The following is a 26,741-nucleotide window of genomic DNA, read 5'->3' as shown; positions in this document are numbered from 1 at the left end:
CTTCCTTCAGTCATAAGGTCAGAAGTGAGGATGTTTGCTGATGATTGCACAAAGTTCAGCACCATTTGCGACTCCTCAGATACTGAAGCAGTCCGTGTAGAAATGCAGCAAGACCTGGACAATATCCAGGCTTGGGCTGATAAGTGGCAAGTAACATTCGCGCCACATAAGTGCCAGGCAATGACCATCTCCGACAAAAGAGAATCTAACCATCTCCCCTTGACATTCAACGGCATTACCATCACTGAATCCCCCACGATCAACATCCTAGGGGCTACCATTGACCAGAAAGTGAACTGGAGTAGCCATATAAATACCGTGGCTACAAGAGCAGGTCAGAGGCTAGGAATCCTGAGGTGAGTAACTCACCTCCTGACTCCCCAAAGCTTGTCCACCATCTACAAGGCACAAGTCAGGAGTGTGATGGAATACTCTCCACTTGCCTGAATGGGTGCAGTTCCAACAACATTCAAGAAGCTCGACACCATCCAGGACAAAGCAGCCTGCTTGATTGGCACCCCATCTACAAACATTCACTCCCTCCACCACCGATGCACAGTGGCAGCAGTGTGTACCAACTACAAGATGCACTGCAGCAATGCACCAGGGTTCCTTAGACAGCACCTTCCAAACCCGTGACCTCTACCAACTAGAAGGACAAGGGCAGAAAATACATGGGAACACCACCACCTGCAAGTTCCCGTCCAAGTCACACACCATCCTGACTTGGAACTATATCGCCGTTCCTTCACTGTCGCTGGGTCAAAATCCTGGAACTCCCGTCCTAACAGCACTGTGGGTATACCTACCCCAAATGGACTGCAGCGGTTCAAGAAGGCAGCTCACCACCACCTTCTCAAGGGCAATTAGGGATGGGCAATAAATGCTGGCCTGGCCAGCGTCGCCCACATCCCATGAATGAATAAAAAAAAAAATTCACAATCTATATTAATGATTTGGATGTGGGGACCAATTGTAATATTTCCAAGTTTGCGGCTGACACAAAACTTGGTGGGAATGTGAGTCGGAGATGGAGAAACTCGGAGATCCGTCTCCTGCGCATCTGCTCTGATGATGCTACCTTCCATGACGGTGCTTCTGATATGACCTCCTTTTTCCTCATCCGAGGATTCCCCCCTACTGATGTTGACAGGGCCCTCTACCGTGTCCGGCCCATTTCCCGCACCTCTACCCTCACCCCTTCCCCTCCCTCCCAGAACCGTGACAGGGTTCCCCTTGTCCTCACTTTCCACCCCATCAGCATCCATATCCAAAGGATCATCCTCCGCCATTTCCGCCACCTCCAGCATAATGCCACTACCAAACGCATCATCCCCTGCCTTCCCCTGTCAGCATTCCGAAGGGATCGTTCCCTCCGTGACACCCTGGTCCACTCCTACATTACCCCCACCACCCTCGTCCCCGTCCCATGGCATCTTCCCCTGCAATCGCAGGCGTAATACCTGCCCATTTACCTCCTCTCTCCTCACTATCCCAGGCCCCAAACACTCCTTTCAGGTGAAGCAGCGATTTACTTGTACTTCTTTCAATGTAGTATACTGTATTCGCTGCTCACAATGTGGTCTCCTCTACATTGGGGAGACCAAACGCAGACTGGGTGACCGCTTTGCGGAACACCTCCGCTCAGTCTGCAAGCAGGACCCTGAGCTTCCGGTTGCTTGCCATTTCAACACTCCCCCCTGCTTTCATGCTCACATCTCTATCCTACACTGCAGTGTTCCAGTGAACATCAACACAAGCTCGAGGAACAGCATCTCATTTAACGATTAGGCATGCTACAGCCTGCCGGACTGAACATTGAATTCAATTGTTTCAGATCATGACAGGCCCCCCATTTTACTTTTATTTTGAGTTATTTTTTCTTTTTTTCTTTTTTACATTTTTTACTATTTTTAAAAATGTTTATTTCATTTCATCTTAGTTTGTTCAGTTTGCTTACCCACTTTTTTCATGTTTGTACTTGCTGCTGTTCAATCTTCAGTCTGTTAACACCCTATCTGTACTAATGCTTTGTCTTTCAACACACCATTAACATATTGTTTGCCTTTGCTCCATGACCTTTTGGTCAACTATGTGGCCTTGTCATATTTACACCTTCTCCTGTGTTATCTCTTGCCCCACCCCTGCCTCACTTGCTTATAACCTTTGACATTTCTAATATTTGCCAGTTCCGAAGAAGGGACACTGACCTGAAACGTTAACTCTGCTTCTCTTTCCACAGATGCTGCCAGATCTGCTGAGTGGTACCAGCATTTCTTGTTTTTATTTAGCTTGAACTTGTTGCCTGTAATAAGAAGTCTTTTGTGAGAATGAACCCTCATGAAGTTTTTCATTAATTTCTGTCTGTGTAATTGAACAGCAAGAAGGCAAACTAGCAAAAGCTAGTCCTACTTATAACCAGTTTCAGGGAGCTACCAGCTGCAGAATTATCAATCAAATAGACTTCAAAACATATCAGGGTAGCCCCCCTCAAAGGCCAAGCACTAACTTTCAGAACAAATCAGTGGTGTGAGAATGAACAAGAGGACCTCATGTTGAGATACAATAGGTCATGTGGAGCAAACACACAGTGGATGTTTTGGTCTCATACCTTTCTGCAGCAGTGAAAAATAATAGATGAACTAGCATGATAATAGAATCAATAATAATGGCCAGGAAAGGAAGAACAAACAAACATATAAGCACAGGCTGAGAAATTCCTTGGAGCTGCTCCCACTCCACCAGCTTTACCTCACCAGCATTATAGCAGAAATCCCTGCTTATGTGCTTAAATGGAATTTCCACAGAACTCCTGGTGAAGTGTAAGTCATAGGATCATAGAGGAAGGAGGCCATTTGGCCTATTGTGTCCATGCTGGCTCTTTGCAAGTGCAACTCACCTAGTCCTACTCACCTGCCAATTCTCCGTAGCCCTGCAGATTTTTTTCTCTTCAGATAATTATCCAGTATTCTCTTTGGAAGTCCTCAATTGAGTCTGTCTTCACCACACTCTCAGGCAGTGTGTTCCAGATCCTAACCACCCCCTAGGTAAAAAAGTTTATCCTCATGTCGCTGTTGCTTCTTTTGCCAATCTCCTTAAATCGGTGTCCTCTGGTTCTGGATCCTTCCGCCAAGGGGAACAGTTTCTCCCTATCTTCCCTGTCCAGACCCCTCATGATTTTCAACACCTCTATCAAATATCCTCTTAATCTTCTCCTCTATTGGGAGCAGACTCAGCTTCTTCAACCTATCCAAGTAACTGGTTCCAGGGATGAGGAACTTCATTCGTGTGAATCTTTTCTGCATCCTCTCTCATGCCTTCACATTTTTCCTAAAGTGCGGTACCCAGAATTGGACACAATACTCCATTTGAGGCCCAACCAATGTTTTAGACAGTTTTATCATGACTTGCTTTGGTACTCCATGACCTTATTTATAAAACCCAGGATTCCATATGCATTATTAACCGCTTTCACAACCTGCCCTGCCACCTTCAACGATTTGTGCACATGTACCCCCAGATCCCTCTGCTCCTGCTCTGTATCCTTTATTTTATATTGTCTTTCCTCGTTCTTCACATCAAAATATATTACTTCCCACTTCTCTGCATTAAATTTCATTTGCCACGTGCCCACTCATTCCACCAGCCTGTCTATTTCCTCTTGAAGTCTATCACTATCCTCCTCACAGTTCACTATACTTCCAAGTTTTGTGTCATCTACAGATTTTGAAGTTGTGCCCTGTACACTCAAGTCTACATCACTAATATAAATCAAGAAAAGCAGTGGTCCTATTCACCCCTGGGGAACTGTATACCTTCCTCCAATCTGAAAAACAACCTTTCACAACTACTCTCTGTTTCCAGTCACTCAGCTAACTTTGTTTCCATGCTGCTACTGTTCTTTTTATTCCATGGGTTCTAACTTTACTAACAAGACTGTTATGTGGTACTTTATCAAGTGTCTTTGGCTGTCCACGTACACCACATCAACTGCATTACCCTCATCAACCCTCTCTGTTATCTCATCAAAAAACTAAGCAAGTTAGTCAAACATGATCTGCCCTTAACAATCCATGCTGGCTTTCCTTAATTAATCCAAATTTTTCCAAGTGACTGTGAATGTTGTCCCAAATTATCGTTTCTAAAAGCTTTCCCACCACCGAGGTTAAGCTGACTAGCCTGTAGTTGCTGAACTTATCTTTACACTTGTTCTTGAACAAGGGTGTAACATTTGGAATTCTGCAGTCCTCTGGCACCACCCCTGTATCTAAGGAGGATTGGAAGATTATGGCCAGTGCCTCTGCAATTTCCACCTTTACCTCCCTCAGTATCCTTGGTTGCATCACATCTGATCCTGGTGACTTATCAACTCTAGTCGGAGGAGGGGAAGCAGCTTCAAGGAAGTTCCTGCCACAAAGAGAAAGTACCAGTGAAATGATTGTTGTGTGATGTAACCGATTAACTCAGTCAAAAAATGGAAAGAATCATTAAAGAAATTAAAGGTACATAAAGAAACAAAAGATATATGAATAGTTGAAGCAGTGGGGTGCCTAAGGAAAGATAATACAATGAGCAAGCTGGAAAGCATGGAAACTTGAGGATTTAAACAGATTTATGACTCCAAACATTACCATTCTCTGGTGCCAGCTCTTGCCTGTTCAAGTTTTTGCTCTTTTTGTTTTCCCTCGACTCCCTACTACTCAAGCATATTCAGCCCCAGATCATATTGTTTCCTGTGACACGTCACTTTAAGAAATAGTTGCTGCTCTGTTTCACAGCCTCACTTCCACTCAAGACCCACTCTTGGAATCCTAATCAGTGAGACCTCCTCACATGTTCCCTCTCCACCAGTTCCGTCCTATCTCCAGTTCTGTCCAATAAACTTCCTGTCTTTTAATTCTGGCTCACTCAGGCCTGCATTGTGCTATGCTCCAGAGTGCTAAAGGACATTAGGAAGCAAGGCAGTGACTCAGAGAAGACTAACACACAATGTACCACTCAAATAATATCATGATTAGCATAGCATAAGATGACTCTCAGCTAGCAACAGATTTTAAACATTTATAACCTTAAATAATGGACAAGCAAAGGATGCTGGGATAGATTTTTTTATCTTTACCTCATTTCAATAGAATGAAACTCAGCCAGGTTCTATAAAGGCCATGTGATCTGCCTGCCTAATTACTCACCAGGTGGTCAAGGCAAAAATCTACCCCCTTGTACCTAATTTATTGCAAGAGAAAACAAATGGAAATCCTGTTTGATACCATATAGATGACTGTCAAAAGAGATCGAGGTAAGACTAATACATCCTCTGGTTACGTCTACCACCGAACAACTCTGAAAATACTATAGGGAGTGCCACCATGTCAATGAAACACAGGTTGACACAAAATAATTGAATTGATGATGCTGTTGACTGGGCAGGTATTTGACAGTCTTGATAGATACGATGGTCAGATTGTTGGAGATGAAGAATGTCGCTGTCAATTGTGAAGATCAACCTTGAAATAAATGTAATAAATACCAGCAACCTCCCACATGGTTGTTTGGAAGCTGTGGAGTAGGTTAAGCTGTGCATCTGATGGGACAAAGCGTAAATTGAATCAAGGCCAGTGCAAAGGCACAGAATGAAACTGGATGCTGGGTTGAGATTAGGATATGCAGATAGTCGGTTGATGTACTTAAGAAAGAAATTTGAATAAGAGAAAGGAATAACTTTTGGATCCTAGGAGGGAGGTAGAGGGTGTCCTGACGTGCAGTATAAGAAGAGATGGGCTCATGAAAATAGCAGGGCTGGGCTCCTTAAACTGAATGAGAAGCTTGTAAAGGTCGGCTTATCTCAAGATCAGCATACTGTAAGTGGAGTTGCAAGATTTTACAGGTAATCTCTCCTCAAAGCAAATGATAATTTATTCACTTCAGAATTCACAACATTTAAAGCATGAAATTTACAACATTTTAAAGGACAAAATTCATAACACTGCAGTGTTGTGAAATGCTTTCATTTGTATCATAGAATGATCCAACACAGAAGGAGGCCATTTGACCCATTGTGCCTTTCCTTTCAGTCTGAGCTTGTTTGGGAAATATCATGGTTGCTGTACCTGGAAGAAAAGATAGCTTGCCACATTGTAATTGAGGAAAAAAATTAAACTGAGGCTAAAGTATTTGTACAATATTGTTGGTGAATAAGGAAGGTGGACAATAGCAGGTTAGAAAGGGATAAAACAGAAACTTAACCAATGCAAAAGAAAATTGGAACATAGATTTGATGGTCATGATGTAGAGGGAAGACATAAGTACTATTATATGGGGAGCGGGCAGGAAAGTGGAATTGAAGCCTAAGATCAGCCATGATCGTATTGAATGGCAGAGCAGGCTCAATGGGCCATTTGGTCTACTTCTGCTCCTATTTCTTGTGTTCTGATTATAAATATATGACACTGGACTTCTTAAATTCTTGAATATTTTATAGGAAAACCCTTGACCTTTATTGTGCATTTAATTTTTATGTTACTTCCATCCTATTGTATGACTTAATTCCCCCAAATTACAATTCCCCAAAGTGAAAGGCTATGTACTATGATACTAAGATGGTCACAAAAACATAATTAAAATATTATCGTATCCAAGAATGGGACAAAGGATGACTGGTTGTATCATCAGGCATCTTAACAAATAATCTTTAAACCAATCTGACTAAATGAAGCTTTTAATGATCAAAGCTTTGTTTCAGTTTTAATTTTGTAGAGAGTTTGCCTTTGTGATAAATTAAGTTGTAATCAGTTTCAAATTTCAATGGCCGTTACCATACTAAGCATTTATTTATTAGTTTGAACAGACACATTCATTTATGGGACCACAGAAGCACTTGTGTGGAGGCAAGGACCAATGTCGTCAATTTGAGCTTGTGTTTATTGATAGCCATCTGATGTTGAGACTATGGTGCGTGTCTTCATTATAGTGATATAGATTATTTTGATCAGCGCAGCTCAGACATTGCAGAAAGCAAGCTGGAAAATATACTGTGGAGACCTGCTGATGTGTGAAATATAAAAGCCTAAATCCAATATCTTTCTGCTAGGGAAGAGAAATGCCTTTTTAGCCTTGCCAAATTCCACACATCTCATGGGAGAGTCACACTTTTGCATTCCTTCAAATGCTTTCAAAGCAAATGTGTCAATGTATAAATCTCTGAAAGTACTAGCAGGAAAAAAAAAAGGTATTGTCTTGTCTGTCTGAATATTGTGACTTGGAATTTTCTTCTGAAAATATAACAATGTCCAGCAAAGAATTCTTTATTTGAGTCAAAGTTGCAAAGAAATATTGAAAATAACACTTTTGGAAAATTCCAAAATTTGTGACTTCAATATTAACTAAATGGAATTCATTATCAAAATACTGGCATGCATCAATATTTTGTCTATTATGCAGTTGAATAAGAACATCACAGATGAGTAAAGGTCATTCATTCCCTTGAATCTTATTCCTCCAATATCATAATTCTTTTATTATAAAATCTAGCCTCAATTTGAATGTGACTAACATTTTTGCCATCATTACCTCATCTGGCAGATTATTCAATAGTCTTTCTTTGAGTAAAGAAATTCTTCTTAATAACACATGAAATTAATTGTAGATCTATACACCACTTATTATTTTACATAATTCAATTAAGTTCTTCCTTAACTACCATCTTTCTCGACTGTCCAACATGATCTTCACTAATAATGCCTCATTGATCATTTTTATTCATTTAGTGTCATAGCTCTGTCTCCACACTCTGAGCTGTACTCTTTCCAGATCATATGATTCGAGTGATACTTTATCGAAAATAAAACCTGTGAAATGTCAGACTGGAGAAGACATGGCCACAACTCAAGATGGTTGCATAGGTTGTATACACATTGTTGTATGATCGCTTTAAGAGTGATGTCTCTTTAAGAACTCAGTATGCTAATGAGCTAAGTATCAGGATGTAGTCATGTGACTAGAAGCCATAGTCTCTCTGCACAACAACACCCTGGACAAAGGTTCTGTATATAGTTTGCTCTGTATTCTGTATACTAGTTTAGCTGTTAATAAACCTTCCAGAGGTTGTTAGGGCCCCTGCTCAGGGATAGGTGGATGCCGGTGGGAGGAGGGGGTGCGAGGGGGAGGGGTGGAGGGAAGGGGGTGCGAGGGGTAGCTGGGAAGGGGGCTGTAGAGGGGTGGGGTGGTGCAGGGGAATGGGGTGCTGGGGGAAGATGGTGCGAGGGGGGAGCTGGGAAGGGGTTGCGAGGGGGGAGGGGGTGGGGGAAGAGGGTGCGGGGGGGGAGCTGGGAGGGGGGAGCTGGGAAGGGGAAGCGGGGGTGAAGGAGGTGAAGGTAATAAAACATTTCATCAGTTCCCACCATCAACGTCGGGAAAGCTCATCCGCGTCCTCCGGGAGGTGGGCGACAGCCTTGGGCGCCAGTACCAGCAGGAATTCGCCGACATTGCGCTGCAGATGCGCTACAAGCTGCACATCTCCCGCGGGCGCTTTGAAGTTGTGGCCGAGGAGCCGTTCCGCGATGGAGTCAACTGGGGCCGGGTCGTGGCTTTTTACGTGTTCGGGGTTTTTCTCAATGCTTCCCCTCTGTACTAGGTCTTATTACCCTCGGGTTCCGCTGCTCCTTCCTCTCTGCACTGGACTTACCGCACGCCGTGGCCGCGGACGCTCTGGATGATGTAGACAACAGGATAGAAGATCAGAGTATCACCAGCTGTACTTTGCAATTTTGCCCGGTAGAGAAGTGTAGCCTAGGCGTCCAGAAAACTGGATGTCAATCTGAGCACAATTCAGTGCTCAATGAAGAATGCAAAGAGCAGGTATGGCTGGGAGAGGGCAGTGGGCCCAGGTAACATTAAACTAGCTGTTAACTTGTAGTTAGGGCTAAAATGTACTGATTAAAGAGCCAGGGGAATTTAAACAGTTTAAGAGGGTAGATTGGGGGAGAAAGCACTAAGAATGGGAGCAGATGGCCATGGATAGAGTTGAACAGCAAGGGAGCTTCCTAGGGAGCCATCTTCCAGGAAGAAGAAGGAATTTTCCTCCACACAAGATCAGGGGGCAGGTTGTTCAACCTTTCCCGTCTAAGAGCGAAGACCAAAGTATGGAAAGTCCTCATCAGGGAACTCCTCTTTGCTGATGATGCTGCATTAACATCTCACACTGAAGAGTGTCTGCAGAGTCTCATCGACAGGTTTGCGGCTGCCTGCAACGAATTTGGCCTAACCATCAGCCTTAAGAAAACGAACATCATGGGACAGGACGTCAGAAATGCTCCATCCATCAATATCGGCGACCACGCTCTGGAAGTGGTTCAAGGGTTCACCTATCTAGGCTCAACTATCACCAGTAACCTGTCTCCCGATGCAGAAATCAACAAGCGCATGGGAAAGGCTTCCACTGCTATGTCCAGACTGGCCAAGAGAGTGTGGGAAAATGGCGCACTGACACAGAACACAAAACTCCGAGTGTGTCAAGCCTGTGTCCTCAGTACCTTGCTCTACGGCAGCGAGGCCTGGACAACGTATGTCAGCCAAGAGCAACGTCTCAATTCATTCCATCTTAGCTGCCTCCAGAGAATCCTTGGCATCAGGTGGCAGGACTGCATCTCCAACACAGACGTCCTCGAGGCGGCCAACATCCCCAGCTTATACACACTACTGAGTCAGCGGCGCTTGAGATGACTTGGCCATGTGAGCCGCATGGAAGATGGCAGGATCCCCAAGGACACATTGTACAGCGAGTTCGCCACTGGTATCAGATCTACCGGCCGTCCATGTCTCCGCTTTAAAGACGTCTGCAAACGCGACATGAAGTCCTGTAACAGTGATTACAAGTCGTGGGAGTCAGTTGCCAGCGATCGCCAGAGCTGACGGGCAGCCATAAAGGTGGGGCTAAAGTGTGGCGAGTCGAAGAGACTTAGCAGTTGGCAGGAAAAAAGACAGAAGCGCAAGGGGAGAGCCAACTGTGTAACAGCCCCGACAACCAATTTTTTCTGCTGCACCTGTGGAAGAGTCTGTCACTCTAGTATTGGCCTTTATAGCCACTCCAGGCGCTGCTCCATAAACCACTGACCACCTCCAGGCGCTTACCCATTGTCTTCCGAGACAAGGAGGCCAAAGAGGAAGAAGAAACCTTCCAGAGATCGTCAAGGAACTCGAATCCACGTACCTGATTGTGTTGCTTAAGATAACACAAAGAAACTCATGACACAGATAACAATAAGCTAAGAAAAGGCCAGAATTCCTGATTTTGTCTAATTGAATATAGAGGCAATGAACTGTAGGTGAAAATGTACAAATGGAATTTTGATCATGCTTAACCCTGTTCTGATCTATCCTACTCTTCAAAATGGATTAACAAACATTAATGCTATCTATCTGGCAAAAAGATGATTTTTGTTGGTTAATGTCTTATTGATGTGTCTTGTGTTGACACAATCAAAAAGTGAGTATTTAATTCCCTATCACACATGACATACTGAACTTAAAAAAGTGTATCAGTACAGCAGTAAGTGAAGTTAATAATAAACAGCCATTTACTGCCCAATGGTATAGGTGCTGTGGCCTTTGCTAGTTTTGACACAGTTGAGAAGGCTGCTCCGGAGCATAGAGCATACTGAAGGCTAGTGACCCACATGTTGAACAACTCCAAGTGGAGATAGCATCAGCTACATTTCATGATGGAGAAATGCACAAGGAGACTATGACTGAGGTATACCATTTTATACAAAAATAACTGTATGGGTAGTCAAGTCTCTGTACTTTGCTGCCAGTGGAAACCATGGCTGGTGCTGTCACTGCAAGATCCCACCACCTTGGTTGAGAATGTCTTTATAAAAAGCACAGAGGTTAATTAGGATCCTCAATGAGAAAATATGCGGAGTGCTAAAGCACAGTTTACATGCTTGGTTTATTCGGTCCCAGCCATACAATGTGCTCCGAAAAGGTCTGCAAAAACATTGAAAAAATAGACTCTGTTGGAAGGCCATTAGGTTTAATCATGGGTAAATTATTGGGTCCCCTGAGCAGTGCTGCAGGCAGGAATAATTATAAATGAGGGTCTCATCACTCAATTCTTCCAGTGAATTCTGAAATTGGATGCCCATCAATTTTACTAGATATATTTACAATCACGGAAATGCTAGGTCATTTTGGAGAGAATTGGGACAAAGGATACTTCCTTTTTTGCACTAAAGAAGAATGACACATTTTATTCAATGATAATTTGTTCATGACAGTTGTGTATGTGCTTAGTCCAGTTGTGTTTCAAAGACTCTTCTTGCTAGCTGTGTATGTATCCTACTGCTGTGGTGCTTCACAAGCAGCTTTTTAAAAAATTCTTTCATGGGATGTGGCAAGGCCAGCATTTGTTGCCCGTCCCTAATTGCCCTTGACAATTGAGTGGCTTGCTAGGCCATTTCAGAGGGCAGTTAAGAGTCAATCACATTGCTGTGGGTCTGGAGTCACATGTAGGCCAGACCAGGTAAGGTCTTCCCTTAAGGACATTAGTGAACCAGATGGGTTTTAACAACAATCGATGATAGTTTCATCGCACCATTACTGAGACTAGCTTTCAATTCCAGATTTGCATTAATTAATTGAATTTAATTTCCACCAGCTGCTTTGGTGGGATTTGAACCTGTGTCTCCAGGGCATTAGCCTGGGCTTCTTGATTACTATTCAGTGATATTACCATTCTATCACTGTCTCCCGTGAACTAGAAAGCTGCAGGAAATATAGAAAGTTATCTGTGCTTTCCAAGGCAATGCTATTGTCAATTGTACAGTGTTATTTAATGGTATTGCTCACCAGTATTCTGACCTCGATCCGACAAAACCTCAAACTTCTCCAAAACTCTGCTCCAGCAACTTATCCCACACTGAGGTATGCACACCTATAGCCTTTGACCTCACCAACTTTTAGTGGCTCCCTGTCCCTCAATACATTGAATTCAAAATCCTCATACTCACTGACAAATGCTTCCATGGTCTTACCTAACCCTGCTTGTGTGACCAATCTCCCAATCCATGTCACCTAAACTTTAGGCTGTGGCCTGTTTTGTGCTGTCCTCCCTCCACTCCACCATCAGGGGCAGAGCCTTCCCCAGTTTTAGTCCGACATTCTGGAACTCCCTCCCCTTTCTCTTGCTTCCTCTCTTCCAACCATTAAAAAATCTGCTTAAGACATTTCGCTTTGACCATGCTTTTAAACATCTTCTCTAACCCTTCCTTTACTGCTTGACAGTCATTTTGTTTATTTGTGAAGCACCTTGGGATGTTTTCTGTCACCTAAATGCAAGCTTTTGTTTTGTCTCAGTACTCATTAAGGACAAGCTGGTGGGTAATTGGAAGGTGCAGAATGCAGCAGATAGCAGAGCCTGAGACCATACATCACTGAAGAAGATATTGTTCAAATATCTAGGAAAGAAAGCCTTATAAATGAGAGATCAATAGAACTTTTAGGACAGTGCAGAATCTGCAGAGTAGAATTTCCATGGGAGTTCTCCGGATCTTCCAAAGTAAGGGCAGGAAATCAGGAAAATTCCCATGGAATTTCCAACCCATGCCAGTTAACATGAGTGATATCATGGAACAACCGTTCTCTGCACTGCAGTGTACCATTCAGTATGCAGTAAGACCAGTGGTTTTCGTAATGCGGTGTCTTCAATTACACAGCCCATGGGCACAGATGTGAGATCACTCATGAGTTCTTCTGTTCTACAGACCTTGGGGGTTCAAATTCCAAGATCCTGGCCAGCTGCAACTCATTTAGTTACAAGCAGCCACATAAATGTATCATTCTATTCTCAGAAAGGTCATTGGGCATGGGAGGAAAGTGCCCTCTGGTAGCAACATTTAAGCAGTAGCAGATGGTATAAAATTAGTGCTAATTAGCTAGGAAGGAGGGTGCTCAAAGAGGGAAGCGGAGCCAGGAGAATGGGGGCCTGGGGAAGAGATGGAGACTGGGGAATGGGGGCTTGGGGGAGAAATAAATACTGGGGAATGGGGGCTTAGCAGAGAGATGGATACTGGGGAATGTAGAATTGGGGGACAGCGAGATGGAGACTGAGAAATGGGAAATTTGAGGAGGGAGATGGAGTCTGGGGATTGGGGACTAGAGGAGAGATGAAAACTGGAGAATTGGGGCTCAGGGAAAGATGAAGACTAGGAATTGGGGTGCATGGAGAGGGGGGGAATGTGTAATTGTGGAGAGAGATGGAGACTGGGAAATGGGGGTTGGGGGGAGATGTGGAGACAGGGGAATGGGGAGATTAGGAAGGGAGATGGCGATCAGGAAATGGAATGTTGGGAACAGAAGGGGACTGGGGATTGGGGAATTGGGGCTTAAGCATCAGGGTGGGGGTGGGTGTGGGGCCAGTGTTGCCTGCAAAACTGGGAGCAACAGCAACATACTGAGTAGTAGTAGCACTGAGAGAGGTGCAGCCAGTAAAAGTGTGAATGAAAACTGGGTCTTTACTGTGGGTAAATAGTGAAAGATTGGCTGGAATTTTACGCCCTCCCAAAGAGCGGGTTGGTGGTGGGGGTGCAGGGGGCTGTAACATGGAGTGAGAGGCTAGGGGCGCCCTTCCTGACCCGCTCCCACCTCCGCCACCATTTTACGCGGGGCGGCATCGGTGAAAACTGGCCTGCCTGCCCTAGGCCAATCAAGGCCCTTAAGTGGCCACTTAACAGCCACTTAAGGGCCTCCGCCTGCCACCACGGGGATTTTCCCCTTGGCCGGTTGTGGGGCCAAGGCCTGAGAAAAGCCACCTGACAAAAACAGGTGGCTTTCTGATGGCCTGGGGGAGGGGCCTCATGATCAGTCATCCTATGCCCAAAGGAGGGCTGCCCCTGATGCCTCAACCACGCACCCCCATTGCCCCAATAGTCCTCGCCAGGGCCCAACCGATCACCCCCGGTAAGGCCCCAAAAACTTACCTTTTCCCGGGGCCATCCTTCCTCATGTTCTTGAAGCTGGGTTACAGTCTCAGCAGTGGCTACCGCTCCCGGTAGCGTTGCTAAGACTAAGAGCTTGGCCGGTAGCTCCACTAGGCAGGACTTCCTGCCTCAGTGAGGTGGAAGTCCCACCTTAGACCAATTAAAGGCCTGGGGACTGCAAAATGCGGTCCGGATCTCCAGGCCAGGGGGAGGCAGGTTCTCCACCGACTGTTTAGTCCGTGGACGACTCCTGTCTGTCGAGGGTAAAATTTAGCTGATTGTTTTTATTGGTGAGCGAATGAAGAACTACTTGCATAACAGCTGCATGTGCAAACCCATGAGGCAAAATACTCAAATATAGGGACCCAACCTTTTAAGGTAAATGCAATAACATTTGTAGTAGTCATATGTTCAGACATCACAGGGTCAGATGTCATGTGGACAGAACATCATGTGATAAACACTCTCGGAATGCCTCCTACCAGAGTTATCAACCCTTGTTCAATCCTATTCACCAAACTCCAAAAAATACATTGGAGTGAAAAGGAACTGGATTAACCTACGAAAGTGGATAAGCAGTAAGGTTGGTTTCTGAAAACTCAAGTCTTATAGTCTGGAAAGAAGATGGATTAGTAAAGTAAAAGCAGAAAATTACTTCAAAGTAGGGCAGGCCCATTAGACCAGAGGACATACTTTTAAATTAGTGAGAGGTATATTTAAAATAGATATTAAGCTGAATGTCTTTCTTCAAAGGAGTGGAAATAGCAATAAGGATGTACTAAATGCAGTTGGAGGCTGAAATGGGAAATCTAGGGTACTACAGGAATAAGCTTTTCTCATCCTTGGCTTTTCCTAATCTTACACTGCTGGGTCAGTACATTTCTTTTTAGGATACATGCGTTTTAGAACTATAACTTTCTATCCTATGCACATGTTTCCTCTGCTGATATTTTACAGTATTGTTCATGAATTACCTTGATGTTATTCTTTACGTTGTGTAACTTTTTCTCATTTCTATCCAGGTGCCGCTAGCTATTGATACAGTCCCCGCCATCTTAATGATGCACTTATATGCTTGCATTTGTCTCTACCAAAAACGTTCTCCTGATGCTTCATCAGAGACCCTGAGGGCTGGCGCACATCATTACTAACATTGGATTTTCTCTGTTGCCATTCTATAATACAACTATGCACTTTGCAGTCTGATTAATGACCTTTCTGCCTTATATACTGGCTGAATGGCTAGTTAGCTGCTTAAGAAGTGTTAAAAGATCATTTTAACCGGAGCATGTGGATAGTTTGCTATCTTTATATTACTCTAAAAGAAACTGCAGCCTACACAAACTGCGAATGAGGCTTCACGAACAATTCACTCCTTTGGAAAACTACCTGTTACCTAATTACTTTACTTTGATGATGTTAAGGCAGAATGTGTCATTTTTCAAAACCATTCAATAAGCTCAAGTAATTTTCCAGCACCATCAGAATTGAGGTATATTTTGAGCTTAAAGATCAGCCATGATCTCATTGAATGGCAGAGTAGATTCAAAGGGTCAATTGGCCTACTCCTACTCCTATTTCTTATTTTTCTTCTGTTCCTAACGTGCCCTAATATTAGGGTTAACTAAATGTGAGACTACTGCAGCTTATAAAGACTTATAATGACTTCTGGAATTGCAAAGAGGCATTAGTCACTTAAAACACTGTTGCATCATATCAAAAACGTATTTCTTCTTGTTTGTTTTCGCAATATATTCATCTATTATCCTCTGTTCCTTCTTCTGTCCTTAATCTTCTAATGTAAGAATCACTTGGCATCACCACTCAGCTATGATTGCCATTCCAAGCATTTCTAAATGAGGATCAGGTCTCATGGAATTGGCCTAAAATTTACAGTAGTAATGAAGGTGAAAATGTCAGTGTTCGCTATCATTACTCCTCTGAAACTGATGGCTAGGAGACCACACATGCACAGTTAAACTTGAAAATCCAGAAGTTGCTGTCAGCAGTTCTACATTTCCCTGTAGGGTGCGCTGTTGAGGTCCATCCAGATTGCAACCAAGTGAAAATTACTGAACTGAAGAGAACTTGCCCCTTGCTGTAAAAACTCTTGAAAAAGTTATACCTTGCTGAAGGAGGTGTAACTGCGTTTTTAACATAGTACTAAGTTCATAATTATTGGTGAACAGTCACGCTGTCCTTGAAAAACTAATATGGAATATAACATTTTTCCATTATGTTGAAAAAAATCCACATTTTAATTTTTTTAACTTTGTGTTTATGATATTTCGGCTTCCATCTAAATCCCATGTGTATGTCCTAGTCATTTCTTTCAGCCTCTGTAAAATTTTAATTACAAGTGAAAAATTCAGTGCATTTTACTTCCTGGTTTGCCATCTGTGACAAATTATATTCCTGATCCTGCTTTAAGACATTACTGTTGCTGGACGCCTGGAGATCCTTTTGACTTGACGCTAGATTCAAACTGATGTCAAAAAGGGGAAATCCACGCCACAGAGTTCATTAAATCTTTGTGGGCAGTTTTCTTTCAGTGCAGTGTGAGTGCTGTTGCTTCACCGCTGACTGTAAATTCCAAGCCACTGTTAAGTAATTAGCGATGAGGACAAGTGAACAGAGATTGGATTTGGATAAGAATTCAGCCAAGCAAGACCATGACAATGGGCAGGACTTCCAACAGGCAATATTGAATCAGCAGCCCATTACACAACCTACCTTTCTGAAAAAAAATCAGATGGGATATATAACAGGCGACTGATCCATTACAGCCTGTTTTACGCCCCTGCCAAAATTGAAATTTTTGTCTAATTGAGTTGATTTAAATCTTCCTGCCAGGTGAGATAGATCCCGCAGGAATTTCCTTTCCATTGACTACAATGGGGTAGACTTTCTCCCTGATCAGCAGAGCTGGCCCATCGATCGCCCAATAGTCTCGAAAGGAGGCTTGGTCCATTCTGAGGGATGGGCCTCGGTAAGCATAAAGGCATCAGGCTGCAGACACCTGGGTCCAGCCCTCCATGTCTCGGCTGCTGCAATATCAGGTGATGTGACCAGGACTGAGATGAGAAGAAGGCAGGGTGGGAGCAGGACTGCCCTGAGAGAGGACAGCAGGCTCATATTCCATGGGACTACTACCACTCCCTGCGGCGGCGCCTCAACAATCCTAGTAACGTGTTGGAGGGCAGATTTCTGGAGTGCTGTGGAACCTTTGAAGCCCCTTTGAACATCGATATCCAGAGTCATGATGGTAGCAGTCTAAGCTTGCACGGCAGCAGTCTAAGTTTCTACTGCAGTTTCTACTGCATCTTTGGTGGAAGCCGCTCTTGTTGCACTGAAAGCTGTGGCATCGGCCATCAGATGCTGCATCATTGTTGGTTCCACAAGTGTGTTCACGCTTGTCACAGTTCTGTGCTGGAAATGATGGGCTCCAAACTCTGCACAGAGCCCTGTGCCAAGTTGGTGCCAGATTCCTCCATGCTTCTTGAAATTAAATGCAGGATTTCTGCCAGACTTCTCAATGCACCAAGCATGTGCACCCATCAGCTTTTTCTGTACTCTGCCCTATCTGAGGTCCTCATCTGAGTCTTCTGCAGCAGAACTAACGTGCGACCTCACCCTGTGGCGAGATGGTACCTGGGCTATCCTTGCCCCCTGTCCTGGCTGCATTGTACTCATACTCAGCTCCCACCTCCATGCTATCCTCTAAAGTATGTACAGTGTGATTAACTGAGCTATTGGCTGCGAGTGTGAAATCGAATGATAATGTTTCCTCGTTATCACTGCCTTTCTGCTCTTACACCATTGCCTGGGAAGGATTCAGTTCTTGGGTATCTGAAATGAAAAAGGGACATAGGTAAGGTTGTGATAAGGGGAGAGGAGAATAAAAAAGGTGCATGCTTACAGTATCTGCAGCTTGTAATTCAAAAGAGTGTTAAGGATGAGGGGCAATTGGGATGTGAGAGGAGGATTAGATATAAGGATACCGCCATCTTCAACGGCTTCAGCCCCACTGTTGGCCACAACCTCAACAATGACCCTTGACATAATGGCCAGCACCACCTCCTCCATGGGCTTTCAAACATGCAGGTGCACCACTCCCCTCTAGTTAGTTAAAGCTGCCTCTGGTTGTGTGCTACTTTGGCCTGCGAGAGAAAGGGAAATGTGTCAGTGACTATTGTCCAATATGTTTGGATGATGCGGCTGTCATGATTAAATAGCTGCCAGCGTGTGCAAGCTGTGAGATGTTTGAGGCGTGCAATTGTGCTAGGTGTGTGTGGGTGAGGTGAAGCATATCAATGCAAGGTATGAGTCTTAATTGACAGAGATTCTTGATAGGTGAATGTATTTTTTATTTATCCATTCATAGGATGTGTGCATCGCTGGCAAGGCCAGCATTTATTGCCTATTCCTATTTACAATGGAGAAGGTGGTGGTGAGCTGCCTTCTTCAGCCACTGCAGTTCATACGATGTATGTACTCCTACAATGCTGTTCGAGAGGGAGTTCCAGGATTTTGACTCAGCGATGATGAAGGAACAGCTATATATTTCTAAATCAGGATGATGTGTGATTTGGAGGAGAACTTGAAAGTGGTGGCGGTCTCATGCACCTGCTGCCCTTGCTCTTCTAGGCGGTAGAGGTCACAGGTTTGGGAGGTGTTGTCGAAGAAGCCTTGGCATGTTGCTGCAGTGCATTTTGCAGATGGCACACATGGCATCTACTGTGCACCAGTGGTGGAGAAAGTGAATGTTTAAGGTGGTGAATGAGGTGCCAATCAAGTGGGCTGCTTTGTCCTGGATGATGTTGAGCTTCTTGAGTGTTGGAGATGCATTCATCCAGGCAAGTGGAGAATATTCTATCACACTTTTGACTTGTGTCTTGTAGATGGTGGAAAGGCTTTGGGGAGTTAGGAAGTGAGTTACTGCAGAATATCCAGCATTTGACTTGTTCTTATAGCCACAGTATTTACGTGGCTGGTCCAGTAACATTTATGGTTATTGGTGACCCCCAGGATGTTGATGGTGGGGGATTCAGTAATGATAATGCCATTGAATGTCAAAGTGAGATGTTTAGACTCTCTCTTTTTGGAGCTGGTTATTGTCTGGCACTTGTGTGGCATGAATGTTACTTGTCAGTTATCAGCTCAAGCCTGAATGATGTCCAGGTCTTGCTGCATGCAAGTATGGACTGCTTCATTACACAAAGGGTTATGAATAGTACTGAACACTATGCAAGCATCTGTGAACATCCCCATTTCTGATTTTATGGTCATTGATGAAGCAGCTGAGGATTTGGAGGAGAACTTGCAGTCACTCTCACTTCACCAGTCACTTTCACTTCACCTCTGAAGTTTAGCTCTTTTGTCCATATTTGAATCAAAACTGTAATGAGGTCTGGAGCTAAGTGGTCCTGGCAGAACACAAACTGGACATCAGTGAGCAGGTTATTGATGTGTAAGTGCCGCTTGATAGCACTGTTGACGACACGTTTTATTACTTTGCTAATGATTGACTGTGGACAGATGGGGCATGGACAATACATGAACAGTACATACCTAGGCAATTTTCCACATTGTCGGGTAGATGTCAATATTGCACCTGTACAGAAACAACTTTGGGTAGAGGTGCAGCAAGTTCTGGAGCACAAGTCTTCAGTACTATAGTCGGGATGTTGTGGTCCATCACTGATGTTTTCTTCTCTGTTGTCTCTCTTATTACTTGATTTTTTTAATGTAATATAATTTCATTTTTATCTTTATAAAACAATAAATCATTTCAAAACACTACTAATGTCTTTCCATTATTGAAGTTGATAAGACATTGGAAACATTGGTTTCCAACAGCTATTTTTCTGCCCATGAAAGTTTAGCATGACAAAAATTGACATGATCCTGTCCCAAATGCAACTATGCCAATCGTCAATGTGTCTTTTGGATCAAACTTAGAAAGGCTGCCGCCGGATATACTGGTCCAGATTTTATTGTTCTGGTACCTGGATGTATTGGATCGACGGGGTGCAGAGCACTGAGAACATTTAGGGCTGATCACATGCCTGTAGGGAAACTCATCTTATGTTCCATCCATTTAAATTAATCTTCACAATGTGGAATTAACAGCTTATCAAGTTGAGGAAAATAACTTATCCATGGACCAGGTAGGGTTGAACTTCTGTTCAAATATTAATGCGGGCAATAAAACTCCAAACACCATGCTTTGGAATAGTGGGATTCAGATTTGATGCCACCACTTTGATGAGTCACCAGTCTCAGCCATGTTACTGCAGAGAAGCTCTGACAGAAGCTAGATGTCTTACAGCCAGGAGGAAGGCAGTTGTCCGAAGGTCAACCTTGTGCACTTTTTGACTGGTGAGGAACATTGAATTGGTCTTTCCATTTGCACCAAATGCCAGGGGCGTAGCCAGAAAGGACTCATAAGAGAGACAAACTGGAGACAGAAAAAAACTCAGCGGCTGAAACTTGTCTTGGCTGCGAGTGCAAAACAGGTGATACCCTTTGCTTAATCTTCTTTTCCAAGAGAAATTGACATTCCTGTCACTGTAACACTTACAGTAAACTCCATTCAAATTGAAAGCTGGAACAAATTTTTAAGAATAACTATTAAAATAATAAACCCAATACTGAATTGCGAATTAAAAATTTAGCTAGCCTCTGGCTCACATTAAAATTAGTCCCATGAGAATCCAACAACAACTAATCTCAAAAAGTTGTTTTCAGACTATGTTAAAATATTACTTTGCCAGAGCCATGTATACAATAAGATTGTAATTTCCCCAGTGTATAAGGTGTGTATGCTTGGCAAAGACCATCTAAGATGCAACCTATTTTCTATTATCTTTCTATCCATCTCCATTTGTTTTCTATTCAATTTTTCCATCTGCTTGGCCACCTCTGTTTGTTCCTTACTTGATTTATCTGTCCTTCAGGCCATGCTAATCCAATCCAGTTTGATTTCTCTATCTCCATTCTCCTGGCATGTCTGCCTTCAGTGTTTGCTTCTTTCTTCCTAATAGTTGATGTGTTTCTGTGTATGGAAAAGAGATAAAATGAGTGCACTAAATAGAAATGACAGTGCATAACATGGAAACATAACAAAACCAGAAATGTGGGAAGGGAAAAAAGTAGAAAAATGAAAGAACCAAGTAAAAAGTTAAGCTGAAAAAAAAATCCATACTTCTGCACCAACTTATAAAATATTGGAATACTCCTGCCTAAATATTAGCCATTAAAAATATGATTGCACACATCTTTGAGAAGAAGAGGAATGAATATTATTGATTATGTTGTTATTCTATCAAAGCTTCTAGTATTTTTGTTCTAATGCTTTTAAGGATACAAGAATGGTATTACTAATATAATGATACTATAATTGTGTTAGATTATCTCATGCATTTTTGCAATCATAAATTCATTAACATACATTTGGGGCAAAGTTTTATCTCCTCCACAGGACGGGAATGAGTTATTAGCTTGATCGCAGAGCTGCTACGATTGTGCAAGCAGCTAGCCGATGGAATGGTAAAATGAGTCCTGACCATGAACATTGTTCGGGCCTGGGACAACTTCCATCGGGCAGGTGGCAAACCTGCCTTGTCCACTTCAATCAGTCATACACAAATTCACCCCATTGCCTGTTGTTCACCAAATTTTCTAAAATGAATGTATTCTGAACACTGTACCTTCAAAGCTAAGCCAATACTTAGGTGTATAATCAACAAGGATATTGAATGTATTTTAGCTTAACTGTTCACATCGGTAGACAGCACAGTAGGCACGTGATACAATATCTCAGTACAAGGACTGCCACTTCATACAACAGGCATAAATATAGATATTCCAGCCCAAGGAAAATTTAACCAGACTACTCAGTGACAAGTACATAATCACAGTCTTCAGTCTTGCGCTAGCACTTTTTATGTGAAGCACCTGCCCATCTATTTTTGATGATCCTGTTTAGATCTTCCACATGCTACAGTGCCTATCAAGGCTTCCTCAGCACTAATATTATGTATACATTGACACTTTGATTGATTCAACAGAAATGTAGTCCAGAGATAAAAAAAAATTGCAAATAAATTTCAGCAAGCTGTTCATTGGAATCAAATTAACATAGAGAATAAAATGTCCAATAACTACTGCATAGTTTTGCAAATAAGCGCACCTACAATTTGATACTAATTTTTCTATTAGGATTAAATAGAGGAAACATCAGTGTACTCCTGAAATGATCTTGCAGAGCTTCTGCCTTGCAAGATAGTGTAGCCCTTTGCTCTTGTAAAGATGAATGTGGTACTTAAAAATCAGACTTACTCAAGCTTAGCATGTTTGAATGGAAAAGGCTGCAATGGGCTCTCCTTAACTCAGCTAGGATTTTTTTTTACAGAAGTGTAAATTTCTCTGTTCATCCAGAAATCTTAACCTGGAGCTGACAAACATGGAGCAGGGCTACATTTCTATCTGCACCATTGACTCTAGTTCAACAGTTTTACTGCTTAACACTTGACTTTAAATTTAATAAAATATGGTCAGCAGCTTGTCTCGAACTGAGAATCTGAAGAGAGGCTGCTTCATATGATCCTGACATTCTTTTACTGTGCTGAAGATACATGCTACTTCTAAGTATGGAAGGATCCCCTGCTGTTCCAGGGCAACAGTTTTGTTCTCCATAGTTTCACTGCTGAACACATTAAAGCTGATACTTCAAAATACCATCTTAGAAGTTGTAAATTTTGGATCAATTTTCTCCATAGGTTTCAGTGCCTTAATTGAAGGTGACAGCTATCACTGCCACCAACAACGAGCAATGTGAGGAGACGTTCATGTTGTTCTCTCCTGAACAGATGAAAGTTATTGAAGCTTATTGTTTTAGAGAAAGAAAAATAAGACTTAATTTTGCGGAAAAGTGTCTATGGGGTAGATTTTCATCTTCAACACTTGGGTGATAATCTGCGAGAGATTCTATTGCAACAAAATTAAAATTGTGCAGGTCAATCTCTGTTTGTACTTAATTCAGCTATTTCAATTCTGAAGGAAAAGATGATCCTAGAAGCAAGTGTCATTAATGGCCAGTGCTACTATAGACAATGTCAGCATATTTGATCATTTTTATTGTGTTTACTTCATGTAATATTCATTCATATTTACAAGGCTTCTCACACATGAAGTCGATCTGCAGTTAAGTGTTATCATTAATACTGCTTGCCGATACAATTACTTGAAATATTTACAAGAGTTGTACTTAATACATAAGAAAATAATGATTCGTGGATTCTGAAATTTCATTCTTATGCCTTTTGGCTATGTCACCATTTTAAAGGTATTATATACTTTTTATGCATAGAATAAAGACCAAAAGCCTGCATCTTCTGGCCCGACTGCTTGCCTAAAAATGATCACAAAAGTGGCAAACCTGCTGGATGAGTCAGTACTATTCTGTTGAGTCTCTAACCATGCATCTGTCTGATGACTTTTCTGCACCTCCCAAATGGAACCAAAGCAAGGCTACCAGACAGGTGATGCAGGTTGTGTAAATGACAGGATGATGTCATCGTGTAGACCCAATGCTGGTTAGGGGAGGGTGAGGCAAGGTGACAGTAGGAGAGGTTGAAGGACTCTTTGCAATACTTGGAGGAGCACTCCTGTTCCTCCTGGCCCCAATAAATCTGTCCAAAAGTGAAATATTTTCACATACATTGCCTTGGTGCTGTGCAGGCCTCCTGTGACTTTAAGTTGAAATCGAGGAGCAGTGTCAGTGACATAATTGAGTCACAATGTGCGCATGTTATTTAAGCCCTTCATGCTCTATGCTATCAGAATCCTGGCAGTTAAAATGGTGAGGAGTGGGATCACAGAGGCTTCTGTCCAGCTACCATTTTAAACTGTTCCCATTAGGCAGGCAGAGTTAAAATCGGGAGTAATAGCCACAAAACAGTCAATTGAGTTACAGTGATCAATGCCATAGGAGATCCACTACATTTATTTATTAATTATGGGTATTGTGCACTTCTTGTGCTTCATATTATGAGTTTATATCATGCTATTTCTGTCACACCTGGGTATTAGGTTTAATTTGCTGAATTTGAATTTTCCTACATTTGACTACATTAGATTTGTGTTTCAGTCTTCTTAGCTCCTGAGATTTGGGGGTTGATTTTGATCTATATGTTTCAATCTGGTAGGAAGCAGACTGAGCTAATCCATCATCTGCCTGATGGAAGTGATCAAAGACCCAAACTAAATTAACGGTCAGGCCAATTTGAATTCCATTGGTAAGCTAGGGTGGTTAATTTTTCTCTGCCAATCTTACCAGCCCATCTATATCGTCCTGTAATCTAAGGCTTTCCTCCTCACTATTTACGACACCACCAATTTTCGTGTCATCTGCGAACTTACTGATCATACCTCTCATATTCACATCTAAACCATTAATGTACACTACAAACAGCAAGGGTCCTAGCACCAATCCCTGCGGTACACCACTGGTCACAGGCTTCCAATCGCAAAAACAACCCTAGACCATCACCCTCTGCCTCCTGCCACTAAGTTAATTTTAGATCCAATTTGCCAAATTGCCCTGGATCCCATGGGCTCTTACCTTATTGACCAATCTCCCATGGGGGACCTTATCAAAAACTTTACTGAAGTCCATGTAGACATTAACTGCTTTACCCTCATGTACATACCTAGTCACCTCCTCGAAAAATTCATTCAAATTTGTTAGACATCATAGAACTCCGATTTCCATGAGATAATGAAGCTCCTGTCTGGAACTTGGGTTACTTATTTTAGGGTCTCCACGAAAGTAGCGATGGCCCTGTCACTGGTGGGAATGGATGGTGGGTTGTGCACTCCAATTTTCAACACACTACTGCCTTTTCCCACTTGAAAACTGGGATGAAAGTACCCCCTTGTGCTCACACTAACTCCCTGTCTTCCACCACCATCACTTGAGGTTTACTCCACTTCAGCCTCCGAGTGACTGCTGGCTTCCTACTGAGAATGGAAACCATTTTAGGTTTCCTCAGTGTCAGCCTTGACTTTGTGGTAGTAACTTTGAGTTTGAATCCTGCATTAGTTTCCTACATTACAACAATAACTACACTTTAAAAGTGCTTCATTGGCTGTAAAGTGCTTTGGGAAGTCCTGAGCTTGTAAAAGGTGCAATACGTTCAGTACCATTTGCGACTCCTCAGATACTGAAGCAGTCCGTGTAGAAATGCAGTAAGACCTGGACAATATTCAGGTTTGGGCTGATAGGTTGCAAGTAATATTCACACCACACAAGTGCCAGGCAATGACCATCTCCAACAAGAGAGAATCTATCCAACTCCCCTTGATATTCAATGGCACGACCATCACTGAATCCTGACTATCAACATCCTAAGGGTTATCATTGATAAGAAACTGAACTGGAGGAGCCATATAAATACCGTGGCTACAAAAGCAGGTCAGAGGCTAGGAATCCTGTGGCGAGCAACTCACCTCCTGACTCCGCAAAGCCTGTCCACCATCTACAAGGCACAAGTCAGGAGTGTGATGGAATACTCTACACTTGCCTGGATTGGTGCAGCTCCAACAACACTCAAGAAGCTCAACACCATTCAGGACAAAGCAGCCCGCTTGATTGGCACCCCATCTACAAACATTCACTCCCTCCACTACCGATGCAAAGTGGCAGCGGGGTGTACAATCTACAAGATGCACTGCAGCAACGCACCAAAGCTCCTTAGACAGCACCTTCCAAACCCGCGACCTCTACCAACTCGAAGGACAAGGGCAGCAAATGCATGGGAACACCACCACCTGCAAATTCCCCTCCAAGTCACACACCATCCTGACTTGGAACTATATCGCCGTTCCTTCATTGTCGCTGGGTCAAAATCCTGAAACTCCCTTCCTAACAGCACTGTGGGTATACCTACCTCACATGGACTGCAGCGGTTTAAGAAGGCAACTCACCACCATCATCTCAAGGGCAATTAGGGATGGGCAATAAATGCCGGCCTAGACAGCGACGTCACATCCCATGAATGAATTAAAAAAAATATAAAAGCAAGTCTTTTAAGAAGGTTGTAGATACAACCAAACTTAATGACTTAATCAGATAATCTAGACTGAAATGTCAGTGCAGTACTGCGGTAAATCTTTATTGTTGAAGATGCAGCCTATCAGATTAATCCTTAAACTTAGATCCAACCTGCCTTCTCAGGTTGGTGTAAAAGATCCCATGGCACTATTTGAAGAAGAACTGGGGAGTCCTCCAGGTGTCCAGACCAACATTTACCCTTCACCCAACATGACTTTGCTGTTTGTAAGACCTTGTAGTGTGCAAACTGGCTACTGGGTTTCTCAACTTTACAACACCAACAACGTTTTAAAATTACTTCATTTAAATGGGAAGTAATATGGGACTTCCTGAGCTCATTAAAAACACTATCTTTCTTTCTTTCTTGAGGCCAAAATAACTGGAAATGGTTGCTAGGAATCAAGCATTTGTGTTTGCAGGGCTGGGATTTTCTATATGAATTCTACACACTATTAGAGAAACTGTGCACTGCAGCCAACAGCTGCTCAACATGAAACCTGTCACTGGCTGCTTAAAACCGCCTGCTGACGCTCTCCTGCCATGTGAGACCTCCATCAACCAGTTTACGAGCTCCAAATCCCTACCACTATCCTGGAAGACAAACCTTTGCTGACCCAAAGCCCAGTCTAGGTCCCTGCATCCCTGGAAGC

General features: G+C 42.9%; 1 long non-coding RNA gene across 2 annotated transcripts in view; it reads right to left on the bottom strand.

Annotated features, from left to right (window-relative positions):
* Positions 1–2,050: 2,050 nt before the first annotated feature.
* LOC137383378 (uncharacterized) overlaps positions 2,051–26,741 on the bottom strand; it is a 101,727-nt gene continuing 77,036 nt past the window's right edge. For both annotated transcript variants that reach the window (XR_010977389.1, XR_010977388.1), the window contains 2 exons: positions 20,913–21,030; positions 2,051–2,305 (listed from right to left, as the gene is read on the bottom strand). This is a non-coding gene — a long non-coding RNA (uncharacterized lncRNA). The remainder of the gene's footprint in view (positions 2,306–20,912; positions 21,031–26,741) is intronic.

Source organism: Heterodontus francisci, chromosome 24 (assembly GCF_036365525.1).
Source record: "Heterodontus francisci isolate sHetFra1 chromosome 24, sHetFra1.hap1, whole genome shotgun sequence".
Lineage (NCBI taxonomy): Eukaryota > Metazoa > Chordata > Chondrichthyes > Heterodontiformes > Heterodontidae > Heterodontus > Heterodontus francisci.
The sequence above is the reverse complement of the archived record's forward strand: the minus strand, read 5'-3'. Positions and strand labels throughout refer to the sequence as shown.